This window comes from Salmo trutta, chromosome 25 (genome assembly GCF_901001165.1).
Source record: "Salmo trutta chromosome 25, fSalTru1.1, whole genome shotgun sequence".
NCBI lineage: Eukaryota > Metazoa > Chordata > Actinopteri > Salmoniformes > Salmonidae > Salmo > Salmo trutta.
This window is the reverse complement of record NC_042981.1, coordinates 23,345,031-23,351,030: the sequence shown is the minus strand read 5'-3', so window position 1 is coordinate 23,351,030 and position 6,000 is coordinate 23,345,031. Positions and strand designations below refer to the sequence as shown.

Sequence of the window (6,000 nt, the reverse complement as noted above, 5' to 3'; positions counted from 1 at the left end):
CCAGTACAGAGGGATAGGCCAACAAGTGATATATGCTTCAGTAAGATTGGATTTTTAGCATTTATACCAATGGTTATCAACTGCACTGCAGGGATGGAACATAAGTCGCAGAAAATTAAGGTTGTGGTGACAGCTGCAGAGAGGTATTTGGGTGTACAAGACTTGAAGTCAGAAAAGTTACAGGGTGTGTTGAGTGGTGGTGTCCCCTCCTTTCAGGCTGTTGGCCTGAGGTAGGACTAGATAGATTTAAATAGTGGAGTAGGGTGGTGGGTTTTTAGTGAGTTATGGGTTAGATGGTATACATTTGTATTATTTTACTGTGTTTTATTTTTTCAAGCAAGGTATAAGCGCGTTATACTCCAGTCTAGTAGGTGGCGGTAATGCAATATTTATTGGATGCCAACTCCCGTCAATAAACCTCATCGAAGAAGTGATTCACACACAGTCTATTTCGTTACAGTGACATCGTTTGGCAGGCTTGAAATAAATAATAAAAAAATGTTACTGAATGAACCACCCATCTCTTGTGGGTAGTGGCGTTCAGCTCGTCTTTTTTATACCCCGGAACAGCACTCTTATCTCGTGATTCATGATGCTGCGCAAGTGATGTTATTTTTTAAATATATTCGCGCAAGTATGAGTAGGCCTGCTTTATCTAATGTAAATTCTCAAAACAGGTAATGTGATGTGACCGCTACATATTGTATTTGTGTTTTGTTTTACGACACAGCTCTCTGCTCTCAGCACAGCGAACAATGAATATTACAGGGTAAGTTCTTGACACATTTATGCATTTATATATTTATTTTATTTACTTTATAGGCAGCCATGGTAACAAAAGATAACGTTACTAGATTCGTTAGGCTACGTTTCGTTCAAATCAATCATGCTTTAATAAAGGAAATAATGGTACAAAAATAACAAACCCAAACTGAATTAGCTAAAATTTGTGGTCTATCGTTGTAAACTACTTTATTTCCGGTAAAAGTATTATGCCCTTGTAGCTAAGCCTAGTTAGCTACGTTTGTCATTTTAGCTTTTTTGGCCCCCTTGGCTTTATCTCAACAATACAATACATTCATGCATGAATGATAAAGTATCTCCTAAATGGGGACATTGTCATTGTGCACGCTGTGGTGAAGGATATGACAATTCTACACAGCAGAATAAATTGTGTGGAGTTTTTTGAAACTATTTGTTTTCTCTTTCACTGTACACAGCAGTTTGAGAAAATCCTGTTCCTGGAGAGCTGTAGGCCAGGGTATGCAGGCTGTTGTAAAACACCTGGTTCTTGATTTGCCAGTTGAATAAGGGGGGTACAATTATTTTTTTATAAAGTAAAGAAAATGACAGGCACATTAGCCTGTCTTTGAAAATATGTCATTATATCAATAGAAAATAAATGTACTTGTATCTTCTAGTCCAGGCTATGAGGTTTTACAGATGTATAAACTATATGTAAACATATAGAAGTTTATGAACTATTTTATAAGTCAACCTTTTAGCCCAATAATATATAAATGATAGGCCTCTCCCAGCACTAGGCCTAGGCTACACAGTTCACACTATAGAATGAACTGAAGTAGCCTACCAAAAAAAAAACATGAACTGGGAAAGCATGAAGGATACTCTATTGTTGAGCTTTAATACAGCACACACTCAGCCGAGGGCATATGCTGGCCTGTCTTGCTAGCTGTTTTGGCATCTCACAAGGGCGTGTGAGTGAGTAACCTCAGAGTAGTTGTAATATCTGAGTTGAGTGGCGCATAAGGGAAATGCCACGGGAAAAAGGATTTTTCACTTTAAAACGCATGTCGAACAAAAACCAATGATTGCAAAGTTAAACAAACCGTAAAACTATGCACAAGGACTACGTTTAACAATTTGTATGGTTTGTTTAACTTTGCAATCATTGGTTTTTGTTTGACAGGCATTTTAAAGTGAAAAATCTGAGTCAGTGTCACTGTGTTATTGTGGACTTGCCCATAAACATAGTTCTTCTTTTCTCTGGAACTACATTCGGTTCCTCTTAGTGACAATTATTTTCTTGAGGATCATGAAGGTTTTGTGTACACATAGCAGAACAAGATTCAAATAGAACATTTCTATGTCTGTGTTGATAAGATCTAGCATACAATGCTGTAGTATCTTGATGGTTTCACTTGTGCTTTTTTCTGACCTGTGGGTTAGTAGCCTGTCAAACAATGTCTTGTTGGTAGTATAGTATTAATTTAGTCAACAAAGTAAAAGGGCTAGAGTTGATTTACTGGTTACTGTAAGTATACTGAACAAAAATATAAACGGAACATGCAACAATTTCAAAGATTTTACTGAGTTACAGTTCATACAAGGAAATAAGTAAATTAAAATACATTAATTATGCCCTAATCTATGGATTCCACATGACTGGGCAGGGACGCCCAGCCAATCAGAATGAGTTTTCCCCACAAAATGGGTTTATTACAGACAGAAATAGTCCTCAGTTTCATCAGCTGTCTGGGTGGCTGGTCTCAGATGATACCATAGGTGAAGAAGCTGGATGTGGAGGTCCTGGGCTGGCGTGGTTACACATGGTCTGCGCTTGTGAGGCTATTGGATGTACTGCCAAATTCTCTAAAATGACGTTGGAAGCGGCTTATGGTAGAGAAATGAACATTACATTCTCTGGCATCAGCTCTGGTGGACATTCCTGCAGTCAGCATGCCAATTGCTCCTTCAAAATTGAGCCATCTGTGGCATTGTGTTGGGTGACAAAACTGCACATTTAAGAGTGGCATTTTATTGACCCCAGCACAAGGTGCACCTGTGTAATGTCCATGCTGTTTAATCAGCTTCTTGATATGCCAAATTTGTCAGGTGGATGGATTATCTAGGGCAAGTGAGAAATGCTCACTAACAGGAATGTAGACACATCTGTACACCAAATTTGAGAGAAATAAGCTTTTTGTGTGTTTGGAACATTTCTAGGATCTTTTATTTTAGCTCAGGAAACATGGTACCAACACTTTACATGTTGTTTTTATATTTTTGTTCACTATATTATGCTAATTAGCTCCTCAGTGATTTGGGGACATCCTCCAGTAGCCTTATTGTTTGAGATGTCACTCAACATTGTATAAAGTTATAGGCCTTAGCAGTCTATGCCTGGTAGCTCTATATGGATCCATTCCTCAGTTCGTCTAGACCAGGGCTTTTCAACCCTGTTCCTGGAGAGCTACCATCCTGTAGGTTGTCAGTCCAACCCTGCTCTAGACTTTGTTAGTCAGCATTGACAGCTTTTGCATTTCAACAGCTTTCCCTATTGTAGGCCTATGCTACGGCTGGTTCTCACTGTTATGTGAGACTGTTATGTTGTTGCACAAATAAACCTAAACTCACAGAATGAATATTGCTAAAATGACCCGTTTTTATCATGTGCTCTTAAGTTATACAGTATTGTTAGCGACTGAACAAAAATATAAATGCAACAATGTCAAAGATTTTACTGACTAACAGTTCATACACACACAAACACACACACTCTACACACATGCACATTGCAATATTGTTGTATGGTGGTATTATACATTTTTTTATTGTAGATATGTAGTGGTGTAATAATGTTATATGTTGTACTGTTTTATCTTTTGTTTTATGTGTGATGTAAGTGCCTTAATGTGTTTGGACCCCAGGAGGCAGCAGCTAATGGGGATCTCTAATAAATCAGTCAATTAAGGAAATCAGTCAATTGAAATAAATTCATTAGGCCCTAATCTATGGATTTCACATAGCTGGAAATACAGATATGTATCTGTTGGTCACAGATACCTTAAAAAAACTGAGGCGTGGATTAGAAAACCAGTCAGTATCTGGTGTGACCACCTTTTCCCTCATGCAGCGTGACACATCTCCTTCGCATTGAGTTGATCAAGCTGTTGATTGTGGAATGTTGTCCCACTGCTCTTCAATAGCTGTGCGAAGTTGCTGGATATTGGCGGGAACAGGAGCACGCTGTCGTACATGTTGATCCAGAGGATCCCAAACATGCTCAATGGATGATATGTCTGGTGAGTATACAGGCCATGGAAGAACTGGGACATTTTCAGCTTCCAGGAATTGTGTACAGATCCTTGCGACATGGGGCTGTGCATTATCATGCTGAAACATGAGGTGATGGCGGCGGATGAATGGCACGACAATGGGCCTCAGGATCTCGTCACGGTATCTCTGTGCATTCAAATTGCCATCGATAAAATGCAATTGTGTTCATTGTCCATAGTTTATGCCTGCCCATACTATAACCCCACCCCACCGCGGATGTCACAATGTTGACATCAGCAAACCGCTCGCCCACATAGTGTGGGGTTGTGAGGCCGATTGAACGTACTGCCATATTCTCTAAAACGACGTTGGAGGTGACTTATGGTAGAGAAATGAACATTCAATTCTCTGGCAACAGCTCTGGTGGACATTCCTGCAGTTGGCAGGCCAATTGCATGCTCCCTCAAACTTTTAGGCATCTCATCACGACTCAGGATTTGACAAAGATGCAGACACGGGAGGCGGATAGTACAGTTCTCAGATGATTTATTAGAAACACGGGGCAGGCAAAGGGCAGGTCGAGGCCAGGCAGAGGTTCGTGATCAGGTCAGTCAGGCAGGTACAGGACGGCAGGCAGGCTCGGGGTCAGGGCAGGCAGAATGGTCAGAACCGGGAAATAGAACTAGGCAGGAGAGACCACTGGTAAGAACTGGCAACAGACAAACAGAGAACACGGGTATAAATACAAGAGGGGATAATGGGAAGATGGGTGACACCTGGAGGGTGGTGGAGACAAGTACAAAGACAGGTGAAACAGATCAGGGTCTGACACTTCTGTGGCATTGTGTTGTGTGAAAAAACTGCACATTTTAGAATGGCCTTTTATTGTCCCCCTGCACAAGGTACACCTGTGTAATGAACATGCTGTTTAATTCACTTCTTGATATGCTACACCTGTCAGGTGGATAGATTATCTTATTTCAGCTCATGAAACATGCATTTATATTTTTGTTCAGTTATAGCTTCAGGAGCCTAGGTCTCGTGTGTGTGTGTGTGTGGCAAATCCACATTCCTGAGAATGAGTAAGCATACTGTATCTACACCAGTTCAGCCTAACCCACCATATTTGAGATGGGCTCATGACTCGTGCACACCGAGCCTGATAAAATCAGACATTTACAATGGGGAGAAGGGACAACTTCTGTCACATTGGGTTATGGGTATCTCATTTTAGAAGCCTCCTGATTTCCTACTCCCAAGTTCTCACTGATAGGAAAGCCTTGGGTTTAGAGATATCTAGGCTAGTGTTACAGTCTATCTTGCCTTACAATAGAGCCACAATAAAGCTTCACTGCATTACCTTCTCTTATTTAGAAGACAGGAACATGATTATGACAAAGGAAAGCAAGTCTTTCAAAGCATTGAGACACTCTGGCAGTCTCGGCGTAGAAGAGACTTCAAGTGAAAAACTTGAAAAAGTAAATACAATTGTATTATGATAAATAGGTTAGGTGGTGGAGCCAGTCAAGTGTACTCTAATCAACACAAACAGTCTATATTATTAACCTGATACATCAATGTCGGTGATGATTGCACACTTCTTTGAAGGGGGCCCTAATTGATTGCGTAGGGTTGTTCCACACATGCTGAGCGGCCTGACTGGGTCGTGCTTCTATAACATCATTGTCAACAGTACATAGTTGTCATTAGCAATTTATGCAGTTTCTTTCTACACAATATAGAAAATGTTTAGCGAAAAAAATCTCCCCAGTGAGGGGCGCCCCTTCATAAGTCGTATATTTCCTTGTGTAATTTAGGAGTTTTTCCAACCTCCTGCTGTTTAGATAATGAATTACATAAGTTTGAGATGGTTAAGAGGCTGCTGATAACAGATCCGGAGAAAGTTTCAACGTAGCAGAAATAACCTACATAGTAGTAAAAAAAAGTATTATTATTTCTTTATATGACCCCTTTTTATCC

General features: G+C 40.2%; 1 protein-coding gene across 5 annotated transcripts in view; it reads left to right on the top strand.

Moving 5' to 3' along the window:
* The first annotated feature begins 452 nt into the window (after positions 1 to 452).
* Positions 453 to 6,000, top strand: part of LOC115162181 (probable phospholipid-transporting ATPase VD) — a 36,071-nt gene continuing 30,523 nt past the window's right edge. For 3 of the 5 annotated variants that reach the window (XM_029713237.1, XM_029713238.1, XM_029713234.1), the window contains exon 1: positions 453 to 769. The gene's annotated coding sequence lies outside the window, so the exon portion shown is untranslated. Of the gene's footprint in view, positions 770 to 4,019; positions 4,047 to 6,000 lie in introns of those variants that run through there. The other 2 variants (XM_029713235.1, XM_029713236.1) reach the window with 2 other exon arrangements.